Source organism: Elephantulus edwardii, unplaced genomic scaffold (genome assembly GCF_000299155.1).
Source record: "Elephantulus edwardii isolate Elephantulus edwardi_28Jun2011 unplaced genomic scaffold, EleEdw1.0 scaffold00119, whole genome shotgun sequence".
NCBI lineage: Eukaryota > Metazoa > Chordata > Mammalia > Macroscelidea > Macroscelididae > Elephantulus > Elephantulus edwardii.
Genome location: NW_006399869.1, coordinates 6632677 through 6643676, shown reverse-complemented (window position 1 = coordinate 6643676; position 11000 = coordinate 6632677). Strand labels below are relative to the sequence as shown.

At 38.0% G+C, this 11000-nt stretch overlaps 1 pseudogene; it reads right to left on the bottom strand.

Annotated features, from left to right (window-relative positions):
- Positions 1–306: 306 nt before the first annotated feature.
- Positions 307–11000, bottom strand: part of LOC102847751 — a 117369-nt pseudogene continuing 106675 nt past the window's right edge.

Sequence of the window (11000 nt, the reverse complement as noted above, 5' to 3'; positions counted from 1 at the left end):
GTGATGCTGATGTTTTCTATTTTGCACAAAAAGCCACTGAGGATGCTATCTGTCAACACAGTGGGGATCACATTGTGCCACACATGGCCTGTGACTTAAAGGTAACCACAGTGAGAAATACAATGATTCTAGCCACTCACATGATCACAGATCTAGGGTTTTCAAGGCTGATTCTGGGAGCAGTAAGAATGTGACCAGGATTTCTAAAGGGAGTTACTACCAGAGGCCCTGCTATATTAGTCTGATACCTGGAGCTGCATTTGCATTAGGCGCAGAGATCTAATTAGCCCACAAGGCTGCTAGAGCTTAGTTGGTGAGGTGATTTCTTGAATTCTGCCTGGCCAACTGAGCCTTGCTGTCCCAGCTCCTCTTCACTTCTATTGATCTAGTTGTCCTGGACCACGCATTCAGATCAACAAGGTACATCTGTATTGATGTGGCCAGTACAGAGCCCCACTACCATGTCCACAATGAATGTATCTTCGGTTTCTCCAGAATGGTGAACCAAGATGATACTCCACCCACTGGACTAGGCCAGCTTCCACACCTGAAGAGACTCAGAGCTGCTCTGGTTCACTTTGAGCAGAAGACAGTTGCAAGACTTCTCATTGACATCTGTGGGAAATCTCTTTGGGTTGATCATGGTGGGGTTGTTTTCTACCACCTGGGTCCCTGAACTTGCAGTGAACTTTGTCCAGATACCTCAGTCATTTTGATCAAAGGAATCTATGATTGACAACACTCGGTGGTCTTTTATTAATGACTTGGACAGGCCTGCCAGCTGGTCAGGTGAGATGGACTTGCTGGGGTCATCAGAAGGCTTGAAGTCCAGGTCATACTCCACAGAGTGGAAGAACTTATGCAGCAATGCCCACAACCAATGACCACCACCTTGCCAGTGTAGCCAACTTTCTCAATTGCATTCTTTAGCAGTTCCAAGGCTTCTTTATGTTCCAGGCTGGGGACAAAGCCACCTCCATCCTCCACATTGGTGGCACTCTTACCATACTTGTCTTTGATGACATTCTTCAGGTTGTGGCAAAAACTTCACCACCAATGCACAATAGCTTCCTAGAAGCTTGCTGCTGCCATGGGGAGGAACATGAACTGCATGGACAGCTTGTTGCCAGCATGAGAGCCTCCAGTGATCATACTGAAAGCAGGTACTGGGAGTTTGATTTCAGAATTTCCAGCCAAGTCAGCAATGAGCTGGTACAGAGGGGTCCCCTTTCTCAACTGTTCCAGCCTTGCATACAGCAAAGAGCATGCCAGAATGGCATTTGCACCTAATTTTGATTTCTTCTCAGTTCTATCCATCTCAATTATCAGCTTATCAGTCTTCCTTTGTTCTACAACATGCAGTTTCTTGCTAACCAAGACAGGTTCAATAGTTTTATAAATGTTCTCAGCAGTCTTTGAGACATCTTTCCCTAGATATCTGGTCTTATTGTCCCAGACCTCCAGGGCCTCATAGATACTAGTTGAAGCACTACTGGGAACACCAACTCTACAGACACCTTTTGTGTGTAAAGTTCAACCTCAACGGCAGAATTCCCACTGGAGTCAAAGATTTCTCACGCATGAATCTTCGTAATAGCTGTTGTTGTAGGATACCATAGAGTCAGAACAAACTCATATCTGATCCTCGGGCAGGTTTTCAGAGACAGTTAATCATAAGGGAGCAGACTGCCCATCCTTCTCCCACGAAGCATCTGGGGGCCTCAAACCATGTGCTTTCAGGATTGCACTTGCCACTAGGCCACCTGGTGGCCGGTTCTCGTCACCCAGGAAAGTGAAGGGTGCTGCAGACAAGAAAACGAGTGTTAGAGCACGGAGGTGCAGGCAGTCCGACTCATCGGGATTCTGTCTTTGTTGCCTTAATTGTTGAGTTTTATTATTTCTTTTTATTAGAATGTTATTTGTTTAAAAATATTTTATATGATTCAACGCACCCAAAATTCCTTTATGCCAATATAGAATCAATATAAAATCAAGATATTTTTTATGCTTTATTTAATACTCTTTCAAGTATTCATTTTATGTTCAAAGTGGATCTCTCTTGTATTGTTGAATGCTATTGAGTTGACTCTGACTTGTAAGAGAATGATAGTAGAACCACCTAGTAGGGTTTATGAGACTATTTTCTTTAAAGAAGCCGATTTTCATGCTGAATCTCCTGCAGAAGGCTGGTGAATTCTAATACCAACCATTTGGTTAGTAGCAGAACACTTAACCATTTCAGCATCAGGGTGTCTTAAACCTTTGTTAAAACACTTATAACTATTTAATCTCCGGTTGATTTAATTGTTGCTTGTGCTATAGAATGGATTCCTATTCATAGTGTCCCTATATACTACAGAACAGAGCATTACCCAGGCCTGTGCTGACTTCAACATTACTGCTACTGTTTGAGCTCTTTCTTTATTGCAACTGAGTCAAGCCAACTTGAGTTGATCTTTCCTGCTGACTCGTTGCTCCACTGAGAATGAATCCTTTATCCAGAGGCTAGTCTCGTCTGTTAACTAGCCCAAAGGACAAGAGAAGAGGTTTCTCCATCCTTCGTTCTAGGGATTATTCTGGCTATATTTCTTCTAAGACAGATTTTTGTTGTTGTTCTTTTGGTAACAATGGTGTATTCTATATTATTTATCAGCATCAAAATTCAAATGTATTGAATTTTCTTCTCACTTCTTTATTCATTGTTTAGGTTTTGAAGTGATTGAAAGGAATTACAATGGCTTGGCCAGCCACATTATAGTCCTCAAGTTATAATTTCACATGTAGGCACTTTACAGACAACTTCTGCATCAGATTTTTCCTGTTGAAATAAATAATTTCTGAATCCATGGTCATTAATTGTTGATCAGCCATTTATTTGAAGTTGTTTATTGATCTAGTCATGAAAATTTGTTGAACCTTTGTACAATTTAAATCTTTTCTCCATGTATTTTCATTTTTGTTGTTGTTGCTCCATTTAGGGGGATTTTTGTTTTCTAGATATGGAGGTGCCTTCAATATGGTTTATTTATCAACATCAAGAAAACAAAAAGCCCTTATTATTAGAAGAGTGCTTGATGTTACCAGAGTTTCAAACTTTGTCCTTTCAAATGGATGTTTGGTGGCATTTCATTATTTGCAATCCTTAATGGCTTATTATGGAGGTCATATGACACATATGTAGAAAGTTGAATTCTGTTGTGTTACTGGCCCTAAAGGCTTAACCTATCTGATGCTTTGAATCCACAGTGACTGCTTGAGAGAAAGATGAATATCTTCAGCCTCAAAAGTCACAAGCTATGAGTTTGTTGTGATTCAATGGCAATAAGAAAGGCATACGATTTTGAGTAAATTTTCACATAGCAGTAATTAATCTATTTTTTTTTTTTATGAGATGGCTGTTCAGGTTTTTTCCCGATGTTGTTATTGTTTTATTTGATTTTTTACTGAATAGTAAGAACATTGTAGGTGTATTGTTGTTGTGTGTTTTTTTTTAGGTGTATTGTTTTATATGCTCTGCTACTGACAGAAAGGTCAGTGGTTCACATTCACTAAGTGCTCTAGAAAAAAGATGGGCAGTCTATGTTAAGATTTACAGCCTTAGACGTTCAGAGGATATAACTGATTCTATAGCAGTGGGTGGTATGCTTCAGACAAGAATATCTTATTAAAAATAATTTTGTAACTATTTTCTATGAGTAAAATTGGTAAAAATTAATTGAATTTCAACTTTCTTTTTTCTCTTATGTATCATGACATTGAAAATATCATTGTCCAAATAAAACATGTTTACATTTTATTCTGTTATCTTCTAAATACTAGATAAAGTTGAGTCACAGAAATAAATATAGTGACCATTTTTAGTTATTCTACAAAAAATTCGGTGATCTCATACACAACAGAATGAAATATTAGAAGCAGTTTATCAACATCCACAAAATAATGTATAATCTTAACTAGATTTTTATTGACACTATAGGTGAAGTTAGAAAAAACCAATATATTGAAAATACTTCATGAATGCATTTTCTAACTTATGTTGTTGGAATATATCTCCATGTATTTCAATACTCACAATCTCTGCTACGTTTTTCCTATGGTCACTGTGTCAATCCATTGCATTGGAGGGCATCTATTTCTTTCTTTACTTCTTTCTTTCTCTCTTTCTTTCCTTTTTTCTGATCCTTGCTAAGCATGACATCCTTCTCCAGAGACTGGTAATTCTTAACTAGATGTCCAAAGGTCAAGAGTCAGAGTAAGATTAGTAGTACAATTGCTGTGACGTATGCCTCCAGAAATGTGTCCAAGGTAGAGACAAAAAATAACCTCAAATCATAGTAAGATTTATTTTCAAAAGCAAATCAGAGTAAGATTTTTCACAAAAGTCATAGTAAAAGAATATAACGAAAAATAACTAGCAAGAACTCATAAGAACAACCTAATGGAGAAGTTTTCCTTTCCAAACTTATTTTGTACAATACTATAACTTGACAAAGACATTGCAATGAAACAAAGTTCATTAACTTAAAAGGAAGGTCTGAATAGTTTTATTGTAAATGTGGAATTTTGGAGATACTCAAAGAAATCAGATTGACCTTGGGACCATGAAATGAGATTGGCATGGAGCAGTATTTTTAACTTAAAATATAAACTGACTTGAATAATTTGCTCCAGAAGATCAAAGACTGCAGCCTTCATCAAGCAATCAAAAATGCTCTGTGCTAAATTAATAGGCAATATCAAGATAGGAAGAGAAAATGTTGCCGTTGTCAATTACTTTACCTTAATTGGGTCAATAATCAACACCGTTGGTATCAGAAATCAAGAATCAAAAGATATGTAACATTGGGAAAGTCTGCTGTCAGAGGAAGCTATTTCAGAAGTGGATGCCACTCCTACCTCCTAGCTTGTTTTAATTGGGGCACTCCACAAAACAGTGTCCACCATGGGTAACAATTATTGCATTTGACACATCAGTGTCACAGGAATTAGCATCATAACAACCATGAGTTACCTCTGTGCAGTAAATAGACCTACCAGTGCTGTTACTTAGAAGAATGTTGGACCAAAAATCTGTGACCTTGGACATATCTCTAACTCCTTTAGAGACTCTTCATTTCATAAAAAAGCAATAACCATCCATGTTATACATTTTGGAACATAAATAACATAAGGAATTTGAAAATATGTCAATGTTGTGTGTTCTTAATTATAATGTAATACATAGATCACCTGAAAAAAGAAGGAAAATAAAATGGACAACTATTAAAAAAAAATTCCAAAACCAAAAAACAAAGCAAAACAAAACAAAAGAGGGTGTGAGTTGACTGTATTCAGCCTCCTATTTAAAAAAACTCATTTGGTCAAAAGTATGGGGCTGGAACAATAATTATGACATAATTTCAAAATAGGGCTTATGTACAAACCCGTTATTAGTAACAGAAGGCATTACCTTTTCTAGAACTAGGCTGTAGCAGCACACACTTTGTCACTGTTGTTACTGGAAAACAATAAGACTGGCCTCTTAAAACAAATCTATAACTTAGCCTCTTCATAAATTCAAGCTTCTCTTTCCATTCCTACCCTGACTTATACCTAGTCCACAGGTCTAAATTCAAATTCCTGACATGCTTCCAGACAGTCAAGTACATTATTTAAAACTATTATGGACTATCCTATGGAGTAGTTCTACTCTCTCACGTGAGGTCACTGTGAATCAAAATTACCTCAAAGACACCTAACAAGGCAGCAGGAAAAGCAATGAAGAGGCAGTCCCATGGGGTTGCTGTGATGCTAAATTGTTTTCCTTGTTCCTGAAGTACAAAGCCATAAGCTGTGTGAAAGCAAGATAATATACCAATCATTTGAATAAGTATGTGTTGTCATGGGATCTCACTAGGGATAACTGCCTAGGTCTTTTGAGGTTTATTACTGTGGTGTATTCTACTTTGGAGAAATATTGCTAGAGTGCTCCCCAAGCCATTTCATGTTACAACCCACTGAGGATAAATCCACGCAACATATTGGGTTAAATGAGTGAGAAGGATCTGCGACTATTCCTACATTCCGAGCAGGTCAGGCTCAGAGGCTCCATATTCCTGAGACTATAACCCACACTCCAAACACATTTGTGTTAGGAAAGTAGCATGGAGGAGCAAGAGCAGAAGGATGGAAGCACTCTCCTCCATAATGTTGCTAAAAGGAGCACAGTGGTCATACACAGAAAGCTACCAAATAAGATGGTGCCAGAATATTATTGTTGTTGTTAGGTGACATCAAGTGGAGTACATCTTATTGCTACCCTGTGAACAACAGAGCTAAACCCTGTCCTGTCCTGTACCCTGTGCCATCCTCCTCATTTCTAGCTCATATCTTAACCAACAACTGTAGTCACTATGTCAATCCTACTTATTTAGGGTATTCCTCCCCTTTGTTGACCCTCCACCTTTGCAAACATGATGTTCCTCTCCAAGGAACAGCCTTTCCTGGCAATATACCCAAAGTATGTGAGGTGAATACTCTTTCATATTATAGTAGTTTTCATCATCATTGTTCCTTAGTGGTGCATAGTATTTTACAGTATCAATCTACCACAATTTCACAATCCATTCATTAATGGAGATCTTTGATTTCATTGCTATTGAGTGCGTTTGAGAAGGCTAGGTTGGCACAGGATAGAACGGCATTTAGGAATCTTATATATAGGGTCGCTATGACTCGCAGGTGACTCGATGGCATATAACAACAACAACAACAATTGAATAATACTGCTGTGAATGTAAGTGTACCTATCTCTGTTCTTGTCTCAGTTCTGACTTCCCTGAGGTATTTTTCTAGCAATGAAATAACTGGGATATAAGGAATTTTTGTGGTCAGCACTTTCAGGAAACTACAAACTGCCTTCAATAGCAGCTGTGCCAATTTACAATCCCATCAGCAGTGCATTAGGGTTCCAATATCTCCACATACTCTTCAATATTTATTGCTTGCTGTCATGTTAAACTATGCCATTGCTACTATAGAAAGATGGTATCTTATTATTGTTTTAATTTGCATTTCTCTGATTGCTAGTGATTGTGAAAATCACTTCATGTATTTCTTAGTTATTCATTTGTCCTCATTTGTGAAAAGTTTTTTCATATGTCCTTGCTTATTTTGTGATTGGGTCCTCAGGCTTTTTCTTATGGAGGCCCGGTAATATTTCGTAAAGTTTGATATGAGACCCTTATCTGGAAAGTCATTGCCATTCCCCCCACCTCCCAACCTACAGCCTTTCACTTCACCATGTTGGAGAGTTTTTCCCCTTTTGTTTTTTATGGTTTTGTGGTTTATCCCTAGGTCCTTGATCTATTTGAGTTGGGTTTTTATTATGGTGTGAGCTGTAGATCCTGTTTCAGTTTTCTGCATTTAGGTGTCTATTTTAGCCAGCACTATTTGTTAAAGAAGCTATCCTTTCCTCTTTTAATGGAGTCTGTTATCTTGTCAAATATCAGTTGATCATAAGTTGTGAGTTGATTTCTGGATTCTCAGTTTTATTCCATTTACTCATGTGTGAAGCATATCCTGAAAAATAATTTCTCTTTTCTAGGTGAGGGTCAGGTGTGGACTGTTTGTGTGCGTGTGTGTGTGTGCGGGTGCGTGTGTGTATTCATAATTCAGTATGAGCTAATTGGATGTGGAGCATTTAGCTAACAATGATCTATGGGCTGAAAGCCTCTTGGTTTAGATTCAGCCAGGGCCTGGTAGGTAAGCCTTGTATTTAAAAAGCAGTTTGGCATGACTAAGTCTCCGGTTTGGAGGCTGATATGTGAAGTTGTGGGATTCTAGAAGATGGTTTCTCTTTTTCTAGTCTTGATGAAGGTCAGGTGTGGACTGTTTGGTTGGCTCTTTTCTTTTCCCCACTCACAATTGGTTGTGAGCTGTTTAGATTTGCTGGACTTAGCTAACAGTGAGCTGTGGGCTGGAAGTCTTTTGGTTTAGAGGCAGCCAGGAACTGGTGGGCTTTCCTTATATTTAAAAGGTGGTAGGGCCCTGGGGCCTGTGGCCCTTGGCCCTTGTGTTAGTTGTGTTTGGGATGATTGTTAATTGGTCTGTAAATTTGCTGTATTAAAGTAACATGGGGTTGCTGTGATGCTAAATGCTGTGCAATGGTGTGCCAAATGTCATAATGGTTACCTGTCATGGACAGTGTTTGGTGGAGCTCCCAGATTGATTTAGGTTTGGAAGCAGAAGTAGCATCCACTTCCAAAACCTCATAACTGTGAAAACTCTATGAACATAGAGAAATGGTAATAGCTATAGAACAGGGTTCAAGTCTTTTGTTCATAAGGTCCCTATTAGTCATACTTTACTCAGTAGCACTTAACAACATCAATAACGTGCTATACAGATGACACAACTTTTGTGCTGAAAGTCAGGAGAACTTGAAGTGCTTTCTACAAAAGATTGAAGAATATAGCTTTTAATATGGATTGCACCTCACTATCAAGAAAAGAAAAAATTCTCACTGCTGGACCAGGCAAGATCATAACCATAAGGTTGAAATTGTTAACTTCAAATTATTTGGATCTACAATCAACACTTTTGGTACCAGCCTACAGTCAGAAGGAAAAGAAACACATTGCACTAGGAAAGTCTGCAGTCAGGGACTTCTCCAAATTATTGAAGAGCAATAGTGTCAGTTTGATGACTAAGGAAAGCCTGATTCAGGCTATGACCTTTTTAGTTGTTTGCTTTGAATCTAATAGCAAGACAAACATAGGGATTACAGAAGAAGGGGGGGGGAATGATGTCCTGAAACTGGGGTGTTGGAGAAAAGTGTTGAATATCTCCTGGACTGTCAAAAGAACAGAGAAATAGGTTATGGAAAAGGTGCAGTTGGAGCTTCCTTGGAGGTAAACATGATGAAGCTTCATTTCACATATTTTGGGGCTGCTCTTAGGAGGGATTATTCCTTGGAGAAGGATATTAAGCTTGGAAAAGTGGAGGGTAAGTTGAAAAGAGAAATACCCTCAACCAGATGGATTGACCCAGTGACTGTAGCAATGGGCTCAAGCCTTTCAAAGATTGTGAAGATGACACAGGGTAGGAGGATGCTCAGATCGGTTGTTTTTAGGGTCACTCTGGGTCATACTCGACTTGGTGGCACATAGTAGCAACAATATATAGTTGACATCGTACCAATACCAATATTGGTTTTGAATATTAAGGCTTTGTAGTAGGTTTTGGGGGTTTTGTTCTTGTTAGCTTGGGGTATTTTTAATTAATTTTAATGAAAGTTTGCAGAGACTTAGGGTTTCTATTCATTCATTGTTGCACAGGTTTTGTGATTATAAGTCTTTTATGTCATTTTTGTTTTTCAGAAGAATTTTGCTTTGGGTCTCTTTTCTTTCCTATGAGATCTGGAAATTACCTTTTCTATCTTTTTGAACAATGAATTTAGTATCTGTATTGGTATTACATTGAACCTAGAGGTCGCTATGGTAGATTTGTCACTTGCCCAATCGTTAATTCTTTTATTATCCGTGTCTCCATGGAATAAAAATAACATTATGTAGGAGATTAGAACTAAACTACACCAAAAGACTTACCCCAATATCAAGTTTAACAATACCTTTTTTACATTGACTGTTCTGTGGAAGAATCATTGTCTTTGATCCGTGAAGATGCAAAGCCGTTTTTAATATACCATGATCTGTCAAAAGAACAAGTTCAACTTAGAGGAAGTGCAAACAGGGTGTTCCTCACATGAAATAATGGTGAAATTTGTCTCACTTTAGGCAGGAACATACTTTATAAAAAGATGTCATAAGAAGAAAGATAATCAGTGAAAGAAAGGAAGATCCTTAACAAGATTAATTGGTAAAGCTACAGCGCTGTCACAACAGTTTGAGCATGATAGAGATCATGACGATGGAATAAGACAAGACATGGTTCAGATCTCTAGTGTGTAGGGTTACTAGGAATTATAATGAACTGGTTAACACTGACAATAAAACAACAATAACAATCTTATTAGATCCTCTGGTCTTCATTTTCTCTTTCAAAATGACAGAAAATGCAAGACCAAATCTTTATCATGGTGCACGGTGTTGTTTTTGAAATAATATGCATAGCAAGGAATGCAGGAGTGACAGGATTGATAGTTCATCTATTATTTGAAAAAGAATAGCAATTAAAATCCATTCAGAGACACTATGGAAAAAAATACGGCCATTTATTCTTGAAATGAGTGGAAACTCTGCAGAGTCTAGTACTTCACAGTATACACAGGGTCACCATGAGTCAGAATTAACTCCAGGGCAACTATTACACATAATTTAAAAACATAATAAAGACTGATGTCCTCATAAAATATGTATCTTAAGTGTCATCAAGACAGTTGCAACTTTTAGTGGTCTGGCGTCCAGTAGAGTGAAGTGCTGCTCAGTCCTTCATCATTCTCATAATCCTTAGTTACCCGAGCTGAGGCACTGATCCTCCTCATAATATGGCCAAAGAATATAAGATCAAATTGCATCGTCTCTAGTCTAAGGAATGTTCTGGCTGTACTTGTTCACAGAGAGATTTGTTTGTTCTTCAATCAATCTGTAATCTATTTAATATTCTTCCTCATCAATCCTGTAAGTATACAGCGTATACAATAAGATAAATTATTTTGTTCTTTGTTGCTGTTGTGTACAAATGACTTGTAACTGGCCCATTATTAAACTTTCAATAAGTTTTCCGAGCAGTAAATTGCATGGAGGAGGGTGCCCATCTTTGTGCTACAAAACTGCTGGTGGATTCTAATTGTGTGATTTTGCTTTGATAATAAACTTTCTTACCACTAAGTCACTGTGATTGTTATTAGGTGAGGTTAAGAAAGACTCATAAGGTGCCTATGAGAACGGAGAAGAACACTGACCTATCCTGCGCCATCCTCATAATCTGTGACACAATTCCATTGCGACAGTCACCATGTCAGCCCACATAGTTAAAGATCTTCCTCATCTTCTGCAATT